This window comes from Humulus lupulus, chromosome 3 (genome assembly GCF_963169125.1).
Source record: "Humulus lupulus chromosome 3, drHumLupu1.1, whole genome shotgun sequence".
NCBI classification, from domain to species: domain Eukaryota; kingdom Viridiplantae; phylum Streptophyta; class Magnoliopsida; order Rosales; family Cannabaceae; genus Humulus; species Humulus lupulus.
Window position 1 is genome coordinate 181706180 of NC_084795.1, and position 23831 is coordinate 181730010.

General features: G+C 38.4%; 1 non-coding gene across 1 annotated transcript; it reads right to left on the reverse strand.

The window, feature by feature from the left end:
• Positions 1 to 23134: 23134 nt before the first annotated feature.
• On the reverse strand, positions 23135 to 23241 carry LOC133828314 (small nucleolar RNA R71). The gene has a single exon (XR_009890941.1). It is a non-coding gene; the product is annotated as a small nucleolar RNA R71 (small nucleolar RNA).
• Between the last annotated feature and the right edge of the window lie 590 nt (positions 23242 to 23831).

A 23831-nucleotide genomic window follows, 5' to 3' on the forward strand; every position in this document is an offset into this window, starting at 1 on the left:
ATAAATCCCCACCATGACTATTTCGCTAAACCGCTCACTAGGATCGCCTCGAGCCACAAGCTGCAAATATATCCACATAATAATGTGGTCACAATAATTTATCACATATAATTTCATTTATGCCCTCAACGGGCCAAAATTACAAATATGCCCTTACAAGCTAAACAGGGCCCACATGCATATTTAAACTCATAAACATGCATTTCACATATCCATATAATCATAGGATCATGCATGTCACATAATCATGCATTTAATCATTATTCACATAAATACCTATTACACCCTCCCAGCACACTAATCAAGGCCCTTAAGCCTTATTAGTGATTTTGGGTCGTTACAAGAGGCTCTCTGTCTACTGGCTTGGATAGAATCAAAGGGTTTTCCATGTGCGCCTTGAGCTGTTGGAATGCCTGTTTGAACTCTTCCGTCCGTTCAAACCTCTGACTCCCTCGGAGAACATTGGAGAAAGGGATTTACTTGTCTATTTCCTTGGAAACAAAACGACTCAAAGTTGTGATCCTCCTTGTTAGGCTTTGAACGTCTTTATGTTTTTGGGGAGATGGCATCTCGATTAGGGCCTTAATCTTCTTGGGGTTCGCCTCAATCCCCCAAGCACTGGCGATGAAGCCTAGGAACTTGCCGGAGGCAACCCCAAATGTGAACTTTTGGGGGTTTAGCTTCATCCCTAACTGGCTGAGCACCGTGAATACCTTAGTCAAGTCGCCCACATGGTCAGGGGCGGTCCTGTACTTGACCAACATATCATCCACATAGACCTCCATGTTCTGACCCAATTGGTTGTTGAACATCATGTTAACCAGGATCTGGTAGTGGCGCCAACATTTAAGCCCGAAAGGCATCACAATGTAACAATAGACACCTTTGTCGGTTTGAAAGCTAGTGTGCTCCTTATCGGCAACGTTCATGGATATCTGGCTATATCCCGAGTATGCATCCATGAATGATAGTAACTCGTAACTAGACATGGCATCGACCATCTGGTCTATCTTGGGGAGCAGAAATCATTCCTTCAGACAGGCCTTGTTAAGGTCTGACAAATCTATACATGTCCTCCAAGTGCCATTTGGCTTTGGCACGAGGATAGGATTGGATGGCCACTTAGGGTATTGGGCTTCTCGGATAAACCCATTGGAGAGGAGCTTGTCAACTTCAGCCTTGAGAGCCTCTTTCCGAGTTTGATCAAATGTCTATTGCTTCTGCTGGACGGGAGCAAATCTAGGATCGATATTCAAGGCATGGCATATGATATTTGGATCAATACCAATCATTTTGGAATGTGACCATGCGAACACGTCTTGGTTTTCTTGGAGGAAGCCCACCAATGCTTCTCGGACTTCCATTTTTAAGTTTCCCCCAATTTTTATTTTCCTGTCGGGGGTGGAGGTATCAAGAACTATCTAATCTACCTCCTCTATTGGTTCCATGGACCTCTCATCTTGAACCCTTAGATCTAGCTCGTCGGGCCTTGAGTCCTGGATAGTTTGTACCTCTGAGGCTTCAGACTTCTCGGGACATACGTCCCTTACCATCATCACAGGAGCCTTGAGGGAGACATTGTAACATTGTCTTGCCTTTTTCTGGTCACCACGGACCGTGCCAATACCTGCATCCGTGGGGAACTTCATGCACAGATGACGGATGGAGGTGTCAGCCACGAACTCCACTAGTGTAGGTCGTCCCAAGATGGCATTGTATGCCAAGGAACATTCCACCACCACGAAGGTGCAGTATTTGAAGGCTTGGTGAGGTACCTCTCCAAGCGTCACATGGAGCTTTATCTGCCCCTTCAGGATGAGGGGTTCTCCTGAGAATCCATAGAGCGTCGAGGCGCATGGATACAAGTCTGTCGTGGTCAGCTCTATCTTCTCAAAGGCTGAATTAAATAGGATTTTCACCGAACTCCAATTGTCTACCAGAATTCGTGCCACCATTTTGTTTGAGATTTGGCTCTCAATTATCAACGAGCCGTGATGTGGGAAATGTACTCTCCAAGAGTTTTCTTCGGAGAATGTTATGACTTGGTCAGTCATTTATGGCATTTGGGCAGGCAGCTGGGGCAAAGCCATGACCTCGTCATTGTGATTCAAAGCTTGTGTATACTTGGTCTGTGAGCTTCATGAAGTGCCCCCCAAGTGAGGTCCTCCCTAGATGGTTCCTACCCACTCATTTACCAGAGGAGTTCCTTGGGCCACTGGATGTTGAGGGGCTAGAGGAGCTACTGCTGAGACTTGTGGTGCAACAGGTGGTACCACCGTTCTTGCCATGAGAAGTTGTGTTGGGCACGCTCCACCCTTGACATATTGGTGGAGGTGTCCCAGCTTGATGAGATTCTGAATCTCATCCTTGATTTGATGACACTCATTGGTGTGGTGCCCTATGTTGTTGTTGAAACAACAAAACTTGCTAGGGTCCTGCCTATCCTTGTCTTTTTGGATGGGTTGCAGCTTCTTGAAATGAAAGTGTTGTGTCAAAGCAATGAAGATATTCTCTCGGGAGTCTACCAAGTTGGTGTACTCCAAATACTGCGAGACATACTTCTCGCCTGATGTGACTCCCTGCTCGGGTTGTGTGGTTTTGGTCCCCCTGGGTTTTCGGCCCTTACTTTTCCCTCCATGCCTACTCTCTTTGGGAGATCAACTGGATTCAGTAGGTTGAGAGGGGGCAAAAACTACAACATTGAATGTAGGCTAAAAAGCACTATATCTAGTGGGCGCTGGCCCAAACCCTGCCCAAGCCATAATAAACCAAGAGCAGACATGACGCTATAACCAGAAGGTGTGGCGCTCTGTTTGGGTTGGACTCCCCTCGAGCTCTGTTGGACGGGAACATAGGGGGAATATTGGATCCCCAAGCCACGGGGCCAGGCGGATGTAGGGAAAATGTGAATGCTCTGAATGCCTTGAACTTGGCATCCTCACAACTGATGTATTCTTGTGCTCGACGAATGAAGTCGTTGAGACATAGACATCCTCGTAGTTGGAGATCATCCCAAAGTGAGGACCTTGCGAGGATGCCAGCTTGTAACGCCATCAACTACTGGCCATCATCGACCCTTTTCGTTCTCGTTGCTTCCTCCTTTAAGCACTTGATGTAGGCCTTGAGGGTCTCAAAGGGCCCTTACTTTATGTTGGCCAAGGCATTGACCTCAACGCTTACCTTCCGAACTCTTATGAATTATCTTCAGAAGGCGGATGAAAATTGGTGCCATGACTGAATGGACCCTGATCAGAGCTTTTTGAACCATTCATCAGCTAGCCCCATCAGGGTGATCGGGAACACATGACACTTGGCGTCATCGGAGACACGATGCACCAAAATTAACATGTTGAACTTAGTAAGGTGGTCCGTGGGATCCCAACTACCATCATAGGGTGGTATGGACTACATTTTGAAGCCTAGTGGTAGCGGGGCCTCAATAAGGTGAGGGTCACATGGCCTCACCTCTTCTTCCTCTGAGTCAGATTCATGGCCTATCGTCTAGCCATCATGAGCATTATTTGCTACAGACTTTCTAACTCCACGCGAAGTGGGTCACGATCCCGATTGACCCTTTGAGTTGGGTTATCTCTTCTCCAAGCGTTGAGATTATCTCAGAGATCTGACAGGCCTCTCCCAATAGGCTCGCGTCCTCCTACCAAATTGCATCTCCGGGCATTAAGGTTGTCTCGCAGGTCAGCCTATTTTCAAAATGCATCGTTATTCTCTACACGATCCACTCGGTCTCTCCATCAGACTCGACATTTTTGTTTACCGAGATACTGATGTCACGTTCTCGATTTTGTGGGGCATTCCTCAGATGGATCCCTAGACCGTTATTCCTACTAGGCTGGTTAGGTCTCGAGGTGAAACCAGCTCCAAGCCTCACGTGATCTGTATAGGTGCGTCGAGGCGAAATGATCCGAGCTCAACGGGCGCTAACTACTTGGCGCTGCCCTCGGGGCCTTGGGTCATTACCTCTGCCAGCCTGCTGAGAAACTTGGTGGCCTCTAGGTTCTTGATGAGCCCTCTTCTACTTTGTAGCAGGATTATCGTCAACCTTTCCCTTATCAGGATCCTACGGTGGCATCGGGGTTCCAACTCCTGCTTAGTGCCCGGCGGGCACTTCAACTGGTGGATCTCGAGCCTCTGCAACCGGGTGCTTGGGAGGCACTCTAGTGGCATTGATAGGTGGCACTCCAATGGGGTGCGCAGGTAGCACACCAGTTGGGTGCCCAACAGGTACGTTGCCATTGGGGTCCATTCGCAGCCCCTGGGTTGCAAGAGTGGCCTTCATGGCAAGTACCATCTCCTGTAGGGCAACAATATTGACTTCATGAGCATCGATCTTTTGTTTTCGGGTGGCCACTTGCTCATGGAGCACCACCATCTCCAGTGTCTCTTCTGCGTCCATGGGTTGAGGGTATTATTCCTCATAATACCCCTGGTTGACACCATTGTCTTCATCGTCATACTCGGCATGTTTGACATAGTCCTCCATCATCTCAGGCATGCCCTGAGGTGGTTGCTGACTAGGTTCTCCTCCTTCAACTCTAGTAGGAGAGAGCACATCATCTGTAACGTTTCTTCATGTAGTTACCATGGTTATGAGTGTTTCAAATGCTTTCTTCAACCTCTCAATGAAAGAACCAAAATGTTGATTGCCTTTTTTGCTATCAACTGTAAGAAGAGAGATTAAAGAAATAACTGAATAGAACACAAGAATTTTTATGTAGTTCAGGTTATGAAAGAAGCCTAGTACATGAGTCTCTGTTATTAAGCGGATTGGAAGCTTGTGAGGGCAAGTTTTGATGGTGTATTCTCAGGCAACGTTTAGATTGCTCTGAGTACAAGGTGTTTTCTCTCTAAAATACTGAACCATTTACAATGAGACTCCTAACCTTATTTATAGAGACTGGGGTCATTAATACTAATAATAAGTAATTAATACACATTATTCCCATGATTGGGGGATTAATACCAGTTCAATGGATTAGGCTGCATTGAATAAAGACAATGGGCCAAGCGAGATCTACGGGGCCCACTGCAGAAAAGAACCTACTTTATAGGGAACATACCCTAGGTACTGTCAGGGGTGTTGTAAGTACCCTCGTGTCAGACGGCATAGTGGGTGTGCGAATTGTCTAGTCGTACACTTGACAAAAATATTGAAGGATTGCCCATAAAGGTTGTCAGACAATCCTCTGGCTCTGAAAACCCGCATTTTCTAACATGTTGCACCTTATCTTAGGTATGAGAACCAGAACCTCAGTACTAGGAGATGACTGGGGGATGAGAGACTTCGCCTTTATTGCCCGAGCTGGAGAACCTCCAGCTTCGAGGATGACCCGCGGGAAGTAATCTACTAAGGCACCCTTGACCCACTATCAAAGGCAAAGTCTTACCTAGGATGACCCTTGCTTCGACTAGAGGCCTCGGGCAGTAACATGCCTCGATGATTTCTATGAACATCCGAGGCAATCACTGGGGGTTTCCACATGTTGGTGGTGAAAATACAGACAACAGTCCTAGAAATATTATTTATTATAACCTAAGATTTAAATAGAATAATTAAGAATGTGACATTTGTCACATGTATGTTATTAAAGATTTAAGGAGTTTAGATGAATATAAATAATCAAGGATAAGTCTAGGAAGTCTAGAACCTTCCCTTAGAGGCTAGGATCTCATATTACTCAGTCAAAGAAGTTTAAACAACTTTAAGTGTGCAAAAAATGTGCAAAAATGTGGTTCAGTACATAAGTGTAAACATATATATCGTAGCAATAGGAGCTGATATATCACCTATGCTAATACAGAAAACAGATTGACTTTGCATGAATGAAACCACGGAGCCTCAGGAAAACAAGGGAGGTGATATATCGCTTATAGGGGGCAATCTATCGGCTCTAGTAGCCATTTTTGAAATTCCGTGGAATTGAAAGCTAGAAACAACCGTCAACAACTTGGACTTGTTCTTGAATGATTTTGATCGAGTTCTGGGAATTTGTTGACTGGACAATTCCATTTCTACTCATTTATTTATTTATTCATTTTAATGGGAGTTAGTTTCACTCCTTGAACTCTATCAATAGGAATTTTCACTCAGCCATTTTCATCATCTTTCAAACACTTTAGAGCCTCCAACCTATTATTTTGTTCTAGAGAGAAACACTAGGGTTTGGGGTTAAAAGCTTTCAAATCTAAGCTTTTCTAAATAAATGGGAAGTAAGCTATAGTTCAATTTTGGTGTTTAAGGTATAAATCAAATCTCTAGCTATCTAAGGTACTCTTTATCGTCAAATCTAATTTACTTTTATGCATCTTATTCTTTTTTTTTTAGTTCAAGTCCTAATTCGTTATAATGGATTTTGGTTTGGTGCTCCATTTCTTTGAAACTTTAGAATTTCAGTAAGTCTTTATTTCGATGGTTTAGATTTTCTCTTCATATTATTTCTTTAGGAATCTTATGATTTTTAATATTTAGTTTTAGGAGTTTCCAATCCCGCACTTGTCTCCAATATCCCGGTTTTGGTAAGGAAAATAAGTTAGATTTTATGTGCTATATGTTTGTATGTATGCTTTTTTTTTTTTTATGTTTAAAGTCGCTTGGGAAATATGGTTTCTTAGATAGAAAATCCCAAGATTTTTATCTTTATCATAGAGTATAGGTGGTCTAAACCTACCTCTAAAATAGTAGTTAAGAGGACTATAGCGGTTTTTATCACATACTATGATAATGAGTTAATGGCCATTAATATTGTAGTTCATTTTATGTTTTACGTTTTATGTCTTATGTTTTATGTTTTATGTTTTAGTAGTTTTTCCTTACTGGGCATTAGGCTCATTCCTTTTTATTTAAATTGTGCATGTAAATGGACATGGAAGGCAGGACTTATTCGAGGTGGCTTTGGCATGGGTATTGGTCGAAGAACTAAATGAATGAACTGATGGGATCGATCGAGGATGAAGTTATTTATTATTGAGTCTTTTAATTATGTCTTTATGATTTCCGCACTTAGTACTTTGAACATTTAAATAATGGTTTTGTTCTCTTTATTCTTTTTATGTATAAACAATGGGATCCCGTACTTTTTGGATTTTCTATAATAAAGCTTTCTTATTTTAAATATGTATCCAAAAGATAGTAGTATATCTTAGTAGTTTTAAAGGTCCAAATTCTTTAAATTAGTCGGGTCTTTATAGTTGGTATCAGAGTCACGATTCATATGCATAAAGTTCTCCTTGATACACATGCAAAAGCTCCACATCTAACCGCCAATGTAAGTGTTTATGTTATGGATATTATGCTTATGTTGAAACTAACGTTTTAGTTAATATGTTTTCAGTCAAAATGAATGGAGCCATGACTTATCAAGATATCTGTGCCATTAAGGCATTAAAAAGGATTAGAGAACCAAATGATACAATAGGTGTGCTAGAACGAATCACTAAAAGATTGGTCAGATTTCACAAGGAGATAGCTCACCTTCAAATTACTAGGCAAATTATGATGAGAGCCATGGATCAATATGTCCTAGTAATTAGGCTTTTTGACGATATGCCTTTTGTAGTTTCAAAATTGAAAGAAATATGGGAAGCTCTAGATAATGATGATAACTTACTGGTAGCCATTAGATATTATTTTCTTATACTTAGGTTTACCTATAGGTTTGAGATTTAATTCACCAATGAACAAAAGAATAATATCCTAATAAATATTCCTCGTATTAGATTCGAGGCTTATGATATTGGTGATTATGAGGAAATTACTGATGATATTCTAGATGAAGGGTCAGATGTAAAAGATCCTGATCTTTAGAAATTTCACCCTAGTTATAATTAGTATTGTTTCTTTATTTATTTTGAATTGTTATTGTAATAAGTAAATTTTTTCCAAATGAATAAAGTTATTATTATTTTTTAATTATGGCATTTATGAATTATTTTTTTTCATAATTAATTTAGAATAAATTCAATATATAATGACTGAATTCAATGAAGGTGGATACAAATTAATGGATTGGGTTCTGTATTGAGAGTTTAGGGGGCCATAGTAGTAGGAACGATTTTACTAATCCCAGCCCTCCCTCAAAATTGTTAACTTCAGAACAACGACAAGTTTCAAGCCTGAGAATTAAGTCGTATATGGTGGTTAGAAACAGACTTAGCAAATAATAAAGATGGCCTAATAGTCTAAGTATATGAACACACCCTAATTTATAAAGATGACTTACATAAATTTTCATATGAAATCATAACTAGTAGGTCTTAGTTATTTTTTCTTAGAGTAAGTTTTGCCATAGAAACTATTAGGGTAAGTTCTAAGGTGTTTCTCTCAACTGTTAGAACTTTGCCAAAAAAATTGCTCCGAAGGTCTGCACGCAATAACGGCAATGCCCTCAGCACCAGCACCAGCAACGAGACACACGAGGCCTCTCCAATCTGAAGAAGGGGAAGACCTTCTGCCATTGCTACTTCTAATAGAAACGCACCATCTTTGATTTACATCAACGTTGAAGTTATTCGGTTACAACGACAAGTAGAAGAACTACTGCAGCAACAATGACAACCTCAGCCGCAGCCTCAGCCAATGGCTCAAGTACCCCAGCCAAAGCAAAATGGAGGATATTCGAGCGGGGGATGGGCGATGGAAATTTTTTCACCCTATCCAGCTCAGTACATGGAGCCATTCTACGAACGTTTCCAAAAACAATACGCTCCAAATTTTGATGAGAAAACCGACACCTTTGAGGCTGAGGAGTGGCTCAGGAATGTAGAACTGATTTTGACACACATGAACCTCGGCAACGCAGATCGCATATCCTACGTTTTTTCTCTACTGGAAAAGGATGCTAGAATATGGTGGGATCTAGTGCAGCAGTCTCACGATATCACCACCATGACTTTGACCTGATTTGTGGAGCTGTTTCACAAGAAGTATTATAACTCAGCAGTCATTGCTACAAGGGTGGAGGAATTTGTCAGCCTGAAACATGGAAACTTGTTAGTAGTCGAGTACGCCTGATAGTTTGATTGGCTAGCAAAGTTTGCACCAGAGTTAGTCCCAAATGAGTACGTGTTGGTAACCAATTTTTCCAGAGGACTCAGAACAAAGATCAAATTACGGGTCAATTTGGCAAACCCCGGAACCACTTCTTACGTTGATATCCTGGAAATTTCTATAGAGGTGGAAAGGATCCAAGGAAATGTTAGCAAGGAGGAGGCGAGCAAGTGAGACCCCAAATAGCATAATCACACTCATTATGGTTGAAACCACAACAACCAGCATAACAATAATGGACAGAAAAGGAAGTATCCCAATAATAAGCAGACCGACGTTGACAAAAGAGCACAAACCAAAAATGGTAATAACAAGTCGGGTTTTTTGGAATACCCTCAATGCTCCAAGTGCCAGAAAAGACATAGTGGGGAGTGTCGTGCAAAAAACAAGGGTTGCTACTAGTGTGGCTAGGAAGGTTGTAGCGTCCCAAATTTGCTAATAAGGCTTAGGGCCTTGATTAGCGTGCCTGAAGGGCAATAAGTGGTTTATTATTATAATATGTGAATTTTTATGAGTATGTTATTAGAGATGCATGTTTAGGTGAATTAAATATGCATGTGGGCCCCGTTTGGTTATTAGGGGCATGTTTGTAATTTTTGCTCGTTGAGGGCATAAATGTGATAAATGTAATAATTGTGATATACTTATGATATGTCTGTGATGCATGATCTGAGACAGTCCTAGGGAGCGGGTCGAATACCTGACTCGGGGCGAGTCGAGGGGTATTTCGGGCATTGGACGTTTTATGGGGTTATCGGATTATGGAAATGAATATTTGGAGAAATATTTGAAGTTAGAACGTTTAGGAGGGAATATCGGGGAAATTTATCATTTTTCCTCGGGGACTAAACGGGATTAGGCGAATGACTAAACTGCCCTTGGGATTACTTAAGGGTTAAGGAGAGGTTTAAGGGTCATACAGGGAATTTGGCTTTAAGGATAGATGGAGCTAGCAGGGGTAAAATCCTTCACGTTTCTTTACCTAGGCATGTACTAGAATTGTTTTGAAAGTTCTAGAGGAAAACAAAAGCTAAGAAAATTAGAGGAGGAAGAAAGCTGATTTCCTTGGGAGCAAAGGAGGAATTCAAAGCTGGACTTTGGGGGCTAGAAGCTAGAATTTAGAGGATTAATTCATGGATTTAACCAAGCTCAAAGGTAAGCTTTTAAACTTGATGATCAAGCTAAAATTCTGTTGGTTTTGGTTGTTAGAACTTAGGCATGTATGGATTGGTTTCTAAGATTGATTTTGAATGTTTGATGGGTGTAAGAATTAGTTCATGAGTTTGTTGGAATGTTTAGGTTGTATGAGTATGAATTATGCGCTTAATTCTGAGGTTGTGTGAAGTTTGGGGTGTGAGATATGGGGTGAAGCTCGGGGGAAAAACTTGAAAGAAATGCTGGTTTTCTGGGTTTGCAGGTCGAGCCGCGACCCTAGGAGGGGCATGCCGCGGCCCATGTGCACTTGAGGCCTGGGGAGGCCTCTGATCTTGAGGCGTGTCGCGGAGCTTGGCTAAGCATGCCGCGGCCCGTGTCTCTTTCCAGGGAGGTGTTTGCCTCTGTTTTGATGCAAGCTGCGACCCTTCAGGGGTTGGGCCGCGACCCTAGTTCAAAATGATGGGTGTTTTGTGGGTTTTCGGCTTGGGAACCTAATTTTTAAGGCTCGTGATGGATTTTATCACCCGAATTGGTAGAATTCAAGGTTTCGGGGATTAGAATGGTAACCCAAAGTTATTTTATGGATTACACCTTGATGGATGAATCTTGTTGATGTGCTGTGACTAGGGTTTCAGCAAGGCTCGGACTAGGGGACTGTGCTCGGGACATCGGTGCTTGGAAAGCTCGGGACACAAGTAAGAAAATGGTTGTACCCGCAGAGCAGGGCAAGGCCCTATTTTTTATGTTGCAGGGCACGACCCTATGTGATTGTGTTGTAGGGCGTAGCCCCATTGAGTGTGCTTCTGCATGTTTAAATATTTGTTTAATTATGCTATGTGTGCATATATGTGAATGAACGGCAAGAGCCGGGAATGGCGAAGGCCGAGAACAGAGAGGGCTGGGAACGGTGAAGGCCGAGTACGGCAAGGGGCCGGTGGTAGCGTTTAGTGCACGGAGTGCGAGTTCCCAGGGTGAGACCCTATAAGATACCTGGGATATCTTCACGGTGTAGACCGCGAACCCAGGGCCTGGTAAAGCGCCTGGGACGACATGGTCGTATGTGTTTAGCCTGTTGGCGGTTTGATTATATGTTGATTCTTGATTATGCATATGTTATCTGCTTGTGAGAGTTTTGTTGTCGCGCTTCGGCTCACGGGTGCTCTATGGTGGAGGTAAGGGCAAGGGGAAAGTCGACCAACTATGAGTACAGAGAGTGTGAAGCGGCGTGTACATGTTTGGCCTGCCTGGCTGCCACGGCCAGGGATATTTTTGAGTGATGACTGTACTAAACCTAAATTTTGTCGTTTAGCTGACTTGAGTTATATTTTTGTGTTGTAAATATTTCTAAACAGTATTTTGGGATCCCAAATGTTAAACGCTTTATGATTCTAATTTAATGGAATTATTTTCAACGTATAAGACTCTATTTATGGTTTAATTACACATTTGACTTAAAATAGCGATCACTTAGTAGTGACTCTAAGGAAGTAGGGCATTACAAAGGTAATCTAAAATGAGAATAACCTTAGCTCAAAACAAAAGAGAAGAAAGATAACAAGATGGTTCCAGCCAGAATCTTCGCTTTGACCTAAGGAGAAGCTGAAACCAGTAACAAGGTGGTCACAGGTCAGCTTCCTATCCTCGATAATATATTTTTAGTATTGTTTGATTCGGGAGCAACACACTTGTATTTCTCGTTAAGAATGTTAGAGAAATTAGACAAACCGTGTGAAAGATTTAGAAATAGGTTTGTTACGGAGCTGCCTTCGAGCAAAATCGTTCTATCATCACGAATAGTACGAGGAGTACCGATCAAAGTCAATGACACAGAGCTATAAGGAGACCTGATAGAGCTAGAGAACAAGGATTTTGACGTAATACTGCGCATGGATTGGCTAGCAAGACATGGCGCAACCATCGACTGTCGACACAAGCAAGTGACGTTCGAAACCCCCGAGGGTTAGAAATTGTGTTTCATGGGTAGGGTTTAAGGACTACGGACACCACTTATCTCATCTCTCAAGGCCCAGAGAATGATAGAGAAAGGATGTCGCACATTCTTATCAAGTGTCACATATGTTGCACAGAAAACACCATTAAAGGTTGGAGGTCGTCATTATAAATGAATTTTCAGAGATATTTCCCTCTGACTTACCAAGGTTATCCTCTAACTAGGAAATTGACTTCACAATCAAACTATTACCAGGAACTAAGCCTATCTTAAACGCACCATATCGGATGGAACCTACCAAACTCAAGAAGTTGAAAACACAGTTACAAGAGCTCTTAGACTAGGGATTTATCAGACCAAGCCATTCGCCATGAGGGGAACCGATTCTATTTGTGAAGAAGAAGGATGGAAGCATGCAGATGTGTATCGATTACCGTAAGATGAACAAGGTTACAATTAAGAACAAGTACCCACTACCCCAGATTGATGACTTATTTGATCGACTTCGAGGAGCGACTGTATTCTCCAAAATTGAACAACGGTCCGGTTATAACCAACTCAAGGTAAAGGAAGAAGATATACCAAAGATGACTTCTAGGACTCGATACGGACATTACGAGTTTCTAATGATGTCTTTCGGTCCTACCAACGCTCCTACCGCATTTATGGACTTAATGAACCGAGTCTTCAAGGATTACCTAGACATATTCGTCGTGGTATTCATTGACGATATATTGGTATACTCCAAGGATGAAGTTGAACACGAGGAATACTTAAGACTGGCCATGCTGTGACTGAAGGAGCACCAACTTTATGCTAAGTTCAAGAAATGAAAATTTTGGCTATCACAAGTGGCATTCCTCGGGCACATAGTATCTAAGGACAGTGTCGCAGTAGACCTAACTAAGGTAGAAGCTATGAATGATTGGCCAATACCTAAGAATGCGTTAGAGGTTAGAAGTTTCCTCGAGCTAGTAGGATATTACCAAAGGTTTGTGGAAGGCTTTTCTAAGATAGCCACCCACTTACTAATCTGACCTGGAAAAAGCAGAAGTTCAACTAGACGAATAAATGTCAGGAAAGTTTCCAGTTGCTCAATGAGAAATTGTGTTTAGCACTAGTGCTTTGCGTATTGACACCCAACAACAAGTTTGTTGTATTCTTCAATTTATCCAAGAAAGGGTTGGGATATGTGCTGATGCAAAATGACAAGGTGATAGCCTACGCCTTAAGAAAACTGAAGGAATATGAGCAATGCTATCCAACACACGATATGGAGTTGGCAGCGGTGGTTTTTGCACTGAAAATTTGGCGCCACTATCTATACGGACCACAAAAGCTTAAAATATTTCTTCATGCAAAAAAAGAGCTTAACATGAGGTAGCATAGGTGGTTGGAACTAGTAAAGGACTATGAATGCAAAATTCTATACCACCCCGAAAAGGATAATGTAGTTGCAGATGCATTAAGTCGAAAGAATTATGGAAGTCTGGCACCATTATTCGGAATAGAGAAGCCGCTACAGCAAGAGTTGATTAATGCCGGGAGAGAAATAGTCATGGGTCAACTAACTAACTTGACCATCCATTTGAGTTTACTAGACAATATACGGATTGGGCAAGGGCATGATGACACGCTATTACCACATATAGCTACAGTCAAAGAAGGCAAGTCTGTGATGTTCTCTGTATCAGCACATGGGTTCTTGAAATATAAGGACCGGATGTGTGTGCCGAATAATCATGAGATTAAGATGAAGATATTTCAGGAGGCACACACTACGCCATACCCAGTTCACCCGGGGTCCATCAAGATGGCTCATGACCTTAGGGCACTATATTGGTGGCTTGGAATGAAGAAGGACGTAGCAGAGTATGTGTCTAAATGCCTAACATGCCAGCAAGTAAAGGCAGAACATCAACGACCCTCAGGCTTGTTACAACAGCTTAGTATTCTGGTATGGAAGTTGGAATACATAGCCAAGGACTACGTGACTGGACTACCACGTACAGGCAAGCAGCACGACTCAGTGTGGGTTGTGGTGGATAGACTCACAAAGTCAGCTCACTTCCTGCCTGTCAAGACTACATACACTGCGGTCCAGTACGCAGACATCTATGTTCGAGAAATTGTACGACTGCATGGAATCCCTAAGACCATAGTATTTGATAGAGGTTTGGTGTTCACATCAAGATTTTGGGGAAGCTTGCAGCAAGCCATGGGTACCAAGGTAAGTCTCAGTACGACATTTCATCCTCAGACCGATGGACAGTCTGAGTGCACCATACATATTTTAGAAGATATGTTGCGCGCTTGTGTACTAGACTTCAGAGGATCATGGAATAAGTATTTTCCACTTGTAGAATTCTCCTACCATAATAACTACCAGGCAACGATTGGTATGTCGCCCTATGAACTACTTTACGGAAAGAAAGGTTGGTCGTCGTTACAATAGGACAAGGTAAGAGAAAGGCAACTACTTGGACCCAAGGCTGTTAGAGAGGCTCAAGATGCAGTGGAACTAATTAGAAAGTGTATGCTCATTGCTCAGAGTCGACAAAAGATTCATGCGGATGCCAAGCAATGAGATATGGAATTAAAGGTTGGAGATCAAGTTTTCTTAAGGATATCTCCAATGAAAGGAGTGAAGCGGTTCAGAAAGAAAGGTAGTCCTTTGAGATATTGGACAAGGAGGGACCAATAGCGTATAGATTAGCCCTACCGCCAGCTATAGTAGACAACCACAATGTGTTTCACATCTCGATGCTGCGTAGATATGTGTCAGACCCGTCCCACGTTCTCAGCTACGATGCGTTAGCACTCCATAAAGACCTAAGTTATGAAGAACGACCGGTTCACATCCTTGAGAAGGGGGTGAAGCAATTACGGTCAAAGAGTATTCTGACAGTCAAGGTCTTGTGGAGTAATAGCATCGAACATGAAGCAGCGTGGGAATTGGAGGAAAACATCCAAGCACGGTATCTGAAATTGTATGGTAAGTAAATTTCGAGCACAAAATTCTTTTAAGTAGGGGAGAATTGTAGTGCCTCACAATTTTACTTAGTTAGATAATAGTATCTCATGCTATAGTATTTTAATTTTCATGATATTGGTTCAAGCCGGGAATTATTTGGAAACTCGTAGAGATAGTTATGAATTTTATAAGTTTAGCCTATAGTTTAGAAATATTAATTTTATCATAAGGTTTAATTATTGTAGTTGGTCCTAGAAATATTATTTATTATAACCTAAGATTTAAATATAATAATTAAGAATGTGACATTTGTCACTTGTGTGTTATTAAGGATTTTAGATGAATAAAAATAATCAAGGACAAGCCTAGGAAGTCTGGAACCTTCCCTCAGATGCTAGGATCTCGTATTACTCAGTCAAAGAAGTTTAAAAAGCTTTAAGTGTGCTTAAAATGTGCAAAAAAGTGGTTTAGTACATCACCGTAAACTGATATATCGCAGCTATAGGAGTCGATATATCGCCTATGCTGATATGGAAAACACGTCGACTTTGCATGAACGAAACCATGGAGCCTCGGGAAAGTAGGGGAGGCGATATATCGCCTATGGGGGGCGATATATCGACTTCAGTAGCCATTTTTGAAACTCCGTGGAATTCAAAGCTAGAAACAGCCCTCAATAGCTTGGACTCGTTCTTGAACGATTTTAACTGAGTTCTAGGCATTTGTTGAGTGGAAAATTCCATTTCTATTCATTTATTTACTCATTTTAATGGGAGTTAGTTTCACTCATTGACCTCTATGAATAGGACCCTTCACTCAGCCATTTTCATCATCTTTCAAACACTTTTCAGAGCCTCCAAGCTGCTATTTTCGTTATAGAAAGAATCACTAGGGTTTGGGGTTAAAAGCTTTCAAATCTAAGCTTTTCTAAATACTTGAGAAGTAAGCTATAGTGTGATTCCAGTGTTTGAGGTATAAATCAAAGCTCTAGCTATCTAAGGTACTCTTAATCCTCAAATCCAATTTACTTTTATTCTTCTTATTCTTTTCTTTCAGTTCAAATCCTAATTTGTTATAATGACGTTTGGTTAGGTGCTCCATTTCCTTGAAACTTAAGAATTTCGATAAGTTTTTATTTCGATGGTTTAGATCTTCTCTTCATCTTCTTTCTTTAGGAGACTTATGATTTTTAATGTTTGGTTTTAGGAGTTTCGAATCCCGTACTTGTCTCCAATATCCCAATTTTGTTAAGGAAAATAAGTTAGATTTTATGTGCTATATGTTTGTATGTATGTTTTTTTTATGTCTATAGCCACTTGAGAAATATGGTTGCTCAGATAGCAAATCTCAAGATTTTTAACGTTATCATAGACTATAGTTGTGTCTAAACCTACCTCTAAAATATTAGTTAAGAGGACTATAGCGGTTTTTATCACATACTATGATAATGAGTTAATGGCTATTAATATTGTAGCCCATTTTATGTTTTCTGTTTTATGCCTTATGTTTTATGTTTTAGTAGTTTTTCCTTACTGGGCATTAGACTCATTCCTTTTTATTTAGATTGTATAGGTAAATGAACATGGAAGGCGGGGCAGATTCGAGGTGGCTTTGGCATATGTATTGGGCGAAGAACTAAATGAATGTACAAATGGGATCGATCAAGGATGACATTATCTATTATTGAATGTTTTTTTTATGTCTTTATGATTTCCGCACATAGTACTTTGAACATTTAAATAAATATTTTGTTCTCTTTATTATTTTTATGTATAAACAATGGGATTCCGTACTTTAGGATTTTCTATAATAAAGTTTTATTATTTTATGTATGTATCCAAAAGATAGTAGTATGTCTTAGTAGTTTTAAAGGCTTGGCTGGTTCGCATGGGGCGGGGGCCAAGAGGCTCGGCAGGTGCGCATGGGGCGGGAGCCATGGTGAAGCTAGGCGGCGCCTGATGGGCGCTGGTGCTGCACCTGGTGCACAGGTGGCTAGTGTGGCACGTGCATGAGGTTGGGAGGGGTCGTGTGCCCTTGGTGGTGCATGGATCAGGTTCCTTTTCCTTTTCTTCTTGTGATCATAATTTTTATAATAAAATCTCCAAAATAAATTTTACAAAAATTTCTATGCCCCAAAATTGGAATACACAAGATCTAAGTAAAAATAAAATTCAATTCCTAACCAAATATTACCATATAATTAACAACTCACCATTCAACCATGCATTCATAAAACAAAAAAAAAATCATTCATTATACACATCATATATATATATATATCTATATAAATTGCAAGAAAATCAACACAACATTTAATGTATGCATATATATAGATCTCTCTGGTACCAATTGTTAAAATAGCAAATCAGAGTGACAGTCGAAGGGGCTGGGGTATTTAAAAAGTAATAGTATCAATCAGGATCAATACATATATCTATATATTAAATCAATGCAAATAGAAGACAAAGAAATACCTCTCGAAGCATATCAAGAATTCTTGATATCTTTTCGTATATTCAAACGATCATCAAATCCACATATCACGAACTGATTTAGACTCACATTGTAGTCTTTCAAATCGATCCTCAAACACACAAGGATGTGTGTGAGCACGTGTGATGCACATATGTTTGATTTAGGCTCTTTAGAATTTCTGAACACATGAGATTTAGAGACTTTTGAGAAGAAAGAAGGCTTAGAGAGTTATTCACAAAATTTTAGGCTTAGAAATTTCTTAATTAAAAGATATGTCCGTTGTTTAAACCTAAAGATAATAAACTATTTCTATCTCTCCTTCAAAATTTGATTAGTTAAGATATTTCATTTAATTATTGTTTTAATCAAATTAAAATAATAATTAAATGATTAATCAATTAAACAAATTAACCATATTTTACAAGATTGAATTTAAACAATTCAAATTCAAATCTCAGGCACGTGATAATTACCATGTAGGGCGCCACTCACTATGCAAGCATAGTGAGTGGCGTGTAGCACCCTATGGCACTCCCTAATTTTCTCATTTTTTTATTCAATTAAAATAAGACGATATATTTATTAACTTAAACTAATGTGAATATTATTACAAAATAAATATCAGTTTATTCATAATAAACCTTATCTTATATTGTCATATTTGAATAATTATCTTATCCTATAATAATATTAAAAAATCTCTCTTAATATTAATCAAAACATTTGGATTAATATTAATTTCAACTAATATAAAGTTTTTCAAATAATTTATTAATTACACATAATTAACTTATAAGTATAACTTAGCCTTTGAAAATGAATTCATTTGCAATTTAGTCTTTTTCTCCATTATTCTTGCCTATGACAACTTTACCCTTAATAATGTAGTACAAAGACGACTTGGAGATCATCGACGTATAATACTAAGCTTCAATAAACCATACTATTAATTAAACTACAAATGATTATCATTTTATATATGAATTAAATTTTTATTGCAAACGGTAAGTTTATATAAAGAAATTAAGTCATATCGGTTATGTCATATATATTCTTAATTATAAAAACTACATTTACTAAGATGTCTATCCGCATCGGTAATCCGAATCTAGATTGCTTGCATCCATCTATATGTTTAATAAATCATACTAGAAACCATTGATTAAAGATATCATATTTTAATACGTTGCAGACTATTTTATCAATTATATATGATCTTAATTCTCTTGTAAGGATACAAGATCATATTCTCATAAATGAATATGTAATTTTATGATATTTATGTATAAATTTTTCTAACGATAATTATAATCAAACATTATAAAATTTTACTTTTATTTTATTCAATAAAATTGTCTTTACACATGCTTTTAGGGCACAACCTCTAACATATTTAAGATTAACTAATAGAAACTTATAAAGCTAAACTTGGTCACTGAATCTACGACAGTGGCCATTGAGTTGCCTTGGTATATTAATATTTGTATATATGTATAGTAAGTCAATCATTCGATCAACATAGTTACACTGATTTAGAACAATATATCACCTCTCCAAGCAATCAAATAAATGCCCTATAGTAGCAATCACAACTTCACACCCCCTATCTGAAACGATACTCCTCAATTGGCTGCCCATGTAATGAGCAAACTTTATAGTCTCATCCCCAATATGTTGAGCAAGCTCATGAGTAGGTGCCATGACAACAACATAAGGCCCCTTCGCCTCATTCTCCTCGTTGGGGGTAACCATGAAATGTAAGTCAACATTGGAAGAATGAAAGTAGTAGTCTACCATAACAAGTCTTAGCAACATCACGCTGTTAGGCCAAGTAGGATCGTTGCCATTTTGAATCAGCGATGGCTTCTTGTAACTAGATCTCTCCATGTTCTTGAATAGACCGGGATCCCTACCTCCACTAACGCCAAGCAGCACCACAGATCCACCTCAAGGAAGCCACAGCCCTTCACGCACGACCACACCCCTTCACGCACAGTCACACATATCCAGTCTGCCATCCTACATCAGACTAGTTCGCTCATTGCAATATTTGAATGATATAACACTCATTGCAATATTTTTAAACCAAGTAAGCTCGCAGGAGCCTCATGTCGAGTAAACCCAAAATGCAAATAAATGTGACAATAGGAAAGAAAATATTTCTCCACTACACTATTTAAATACTTTCTTTTATGTTAAATATTCAAGAGATCCACATCAAAATACATTTACAATGGTTTCTTATAAACTGATTAGTGCTCAAAATTATCATTTTATTCATCTTAAAGTTTAAAATAAATTCAGTTTTAATTAATAATTTCATAAATTTATTGTAATATATTTCATAATTAAAAATATTATTTTTTTAAACATAATATCTATTCACTTTTCAAGAAATAAAAATATATTTTGGCACAAAAAAAAAGAAAGAAAAAATAAAGAATTAAAATTGAAGAAAAGAATGAAAAAATTGTATTTTTGAGGTCCAAAGCCGAGTAAGAACTGGCGCAAAAGACCCCAGGCCCCCCTGGGCTTTCTCTCTCTCTCTCCTACAACCCACCTCGCCAGCCAGCTCCTCTAGACACCACTTGGTGCAGTCTCCTCCCGCCATGAATCGCTCTGCCTACCAACCAGACCCGCATCTGGACCCACGCTCAACCTGCGAGCTCCCCCTGCCCAGCCCATGTAGCCGAGGCCTAGTCCACCCTTCTTCCTTCTCTTCCAACACCCCACGGCCCAGTTGAAGCCCAACTACTTACCTTCTTTCTCTTCAGCACACACCAAGTGGCACTATTTGATTGGTTCCGCCTGCCAACTGCCATTTCTGTTCATTTTTGGTCAAAATGAATGCCCATCAACTCAATTTCCCCTATTTTTCTCATGCATGCAATAAAATAAGACCAAAAATAGCCATAATAACATTATAAATAATAATATTAATAATATAATTTGGTTTTCAATAATCAGATTTATTATTTATATTTAATTTATTTGCAACCCAATCTATTTCTATTTGACATTTTAATCATATTTGAGACTATAAATTGGAGGTCATTTTATTTATTTCATATGTAATTTTTAGTGTAGCAAATCCTCTCACTTTTCTTCTCATATTTTTATATAAAAATTTTATGAGAATGATGTGCATAATGGTCTAATCTTCCTTGGAAGGTTATGCATGATCTCATATGCAAAGTGGTGTTATTTATATTTTTGATTCAATATATGTATTTTTAAAGTTTATACATTTGAGTAATTTAGGTTCTTCTATCATTTTCTTTATCTTTATTTATTTTTGCTAATATTATATATAGAATTACTCGTGTTTTTTCTATGTATATAAAGTTAGTATAAATAATATTGATACTTAGTTTTATGTTCATTATTTTATTGCATTATGGCCTAATGGTATAGTATCTTTCTTAGATTTTTCATAAGATTAATATATTGCTTCCAAAGTAAGAATATAAGTACTTAAATATAATTTTTTGAAACATTGATGCACTTTAATGTTAAATCATCCAAATAAGTAGTTGGGATGTGAACTATTTGTATGTGTAATTTTGTGAATAAAAAATCTATATAACTAAACAACATATGTGTGCCTCTTTATACCTTTATATTCGCTAATCTTTGATTACCTCTTATTTTTATTTACTTTATTTACCATCAAATTCTTAAAACAAAATCATAAATTCATTTTCATTTTCATTGATTTTCACTAACTTTTTGTGTTTATTTTTCTACTAATATTTTTTTTCTTAGTTACCTCATTGTGGAACCGCCCATTTATGCTACAATTACCGCTAGTGAATGTCACATTTTGAGCGTTAAACAAATTTTGTCGTCGTTGCCGGAAATGTAGTTTTTCAAAAGTTTAGTTGAATTTTTACCAAGAAATGAGTAATTTTATTTATATTTTTGTTGGTATTATTGTTGTGTTAGCTTAGTGTTCTTCCTCTTGTATGTGTTGTATTATTTTTCTTTTTTCTTTATTTGTTCGTTTTGCTTAATTTGAATATTGTTTTAAAAAAAAACAAAAACAAAACAAATATATATACATATATATTAGTAAAAAAAACGTAAAAATAAAATAAATGGGTTTATATAATTTATTAAAAAAAATCTTCTTCCTTTTTCTTTATTTTTTTGGTTATATATATATATATTAAAAAACATATATACATACATATACTTAAAGTTAAAAATAATAGGTATATTTAATTTTATTCTCTTTCTATTTAATTCTATTTTTTTTTCTTTTTCTTATTTTTTTAGTTTAGTGAATATTTGTAAACTTAAAAAAAATTGTAAAGCTATTATTTTATCTTTATTTCATTAGAAATTACAACAAAACAATTACTTACATCTTTCTTGATAAAAAATAGTTAAGCAGTTTGATTCCTCTCTTAACTTTATTTTTCTTACTTTATTTTTGTTTTGATATACTGTGAATAGATTGTGCTTTAGGTTTCCTAGTTTCAACCTTTCTTTTTCTTTGCCTTAGTTTTCTTTAGAGTTTAGCTCTTCCTTGAAAAAAAAATGCATAAAACACTCAGTATTAGAAACAATTGTGTAATATTACAAATGGTAAAAATCGATATTGTTCTATTTAGAAAGATTGGTTGTTAAATAAGGTTTGTGATAGTGTTACTCTCCACACATACCTGGGAACGTCGGGGAGTTCTGTCTAAGGCAAATGTGAGTCTAAAGCAGTACCTTGGCAACCTTCCCAATTGGCCTAAGAACATTTTTTGTATATACTTTTGTACTATTACATTTTTTGACTTATTACTAGAAGAAAACCGAGCATGTTCTGTCAAAATAAGCAATTTTACTATGCTTAAAGGTTATTTGGTCGAAATTTTTTAAATTGTGATCCTCCATACTTACTCAGTAACCTCGGGGAGTTCTAGTAAGGTGTTTGAGATTACCCTAAAACCTCCAAATCTACCTGGGAACAAGTTTAAAAAAAATCAATAAAAAAATCTATAAAATAAAATTAATTCTCATTTCTGAGAGTGGATGAATCGTCACGAAAATTCTAGTGAAACTTCTTCAAATTCATCAACTACTCCTTCGAGAACTCCTTTCACCATTCCTTCTTCTCCACACACCTTAGTTGGTGATAATCCTTTCGCAATGTCTTACAATGATGAAATCCAACCAAAAACTCTCATTGACTGCCTCCATCCTACTCGCACTTCCACGCCATTATGTATTATATTCCCTCTTAATATGTCTGCATTGGACTTTAAACCCAGCATGATTCAACTCTTGTCCACATTTCATGGAATGGAAAATGAAAGCCCATACGTGAACTTTAGGGAATTTGAAAAGGTAGTAGCCATGTTCTATAACCGAGCTGAAAACGCGGATTCTATGCGGTTTATGTTCTTCCCCTTCTCCTTCAAGGACAAAGCTAAAAGCTGATTATAGACCTAGGTATATTGGAACATGGGAGGAAATGACAAATTATTTCTTTCTGAAACATTTCTTTTTCCATAAGACCAACAATCGAAAACAAAAGATTTCTACATTTACCCAAAACGACAATGAAACGTTCTACCAAGTTTGGGAAAGATTTAAAGATCTGTTAAATTAGTGCCTTCACCATGGCTATGAGAAATGGTGTTTGGTCAGTTACTTCTATGAAGTACAAGTCATGAATGCCAATTTGTAGAAATCCTAGGCAATGGTGAATTCCTCTAAAAAGAGACAAACGATGATCTTGAATATCTTGAAGAACCTACAAAAAAATCTCACACACGAACTGGTCAAAGTGCTATTGAAAGCACCGACCGATATAAACCATCTTGGATCTATCAACATCAAGAAAAGGATAGTGTTAAGGGCCAACTCGAAGCTTTGAAAAAATATTTTTAGGTCTTAATGACGAGAAGTGGCCAAAAAATTCACATGATTGCTCAAGCAAAACCACAAGAGCCTTGTTTTGTTTATTAAGGGACGAAGCATTTGGCTAAGGACTACTTAGCTTAGAATGTATGAGGAGAAATGCAACACCTCAGGGGCGCATAACAAGCCATTCTCTCATACGTACAACCCTGGTTGGAGGAACCACCCAAATTTCAATTGGAGAGATTCCAATCAAGCTCAATTGTCCAGAAGCCAATAGAGAAACGAGCATCAAGCTCAACCACCAAAGGCATATTCTGCACCTCAAATGAATGCTCTTCCACAAAGGAATTCTC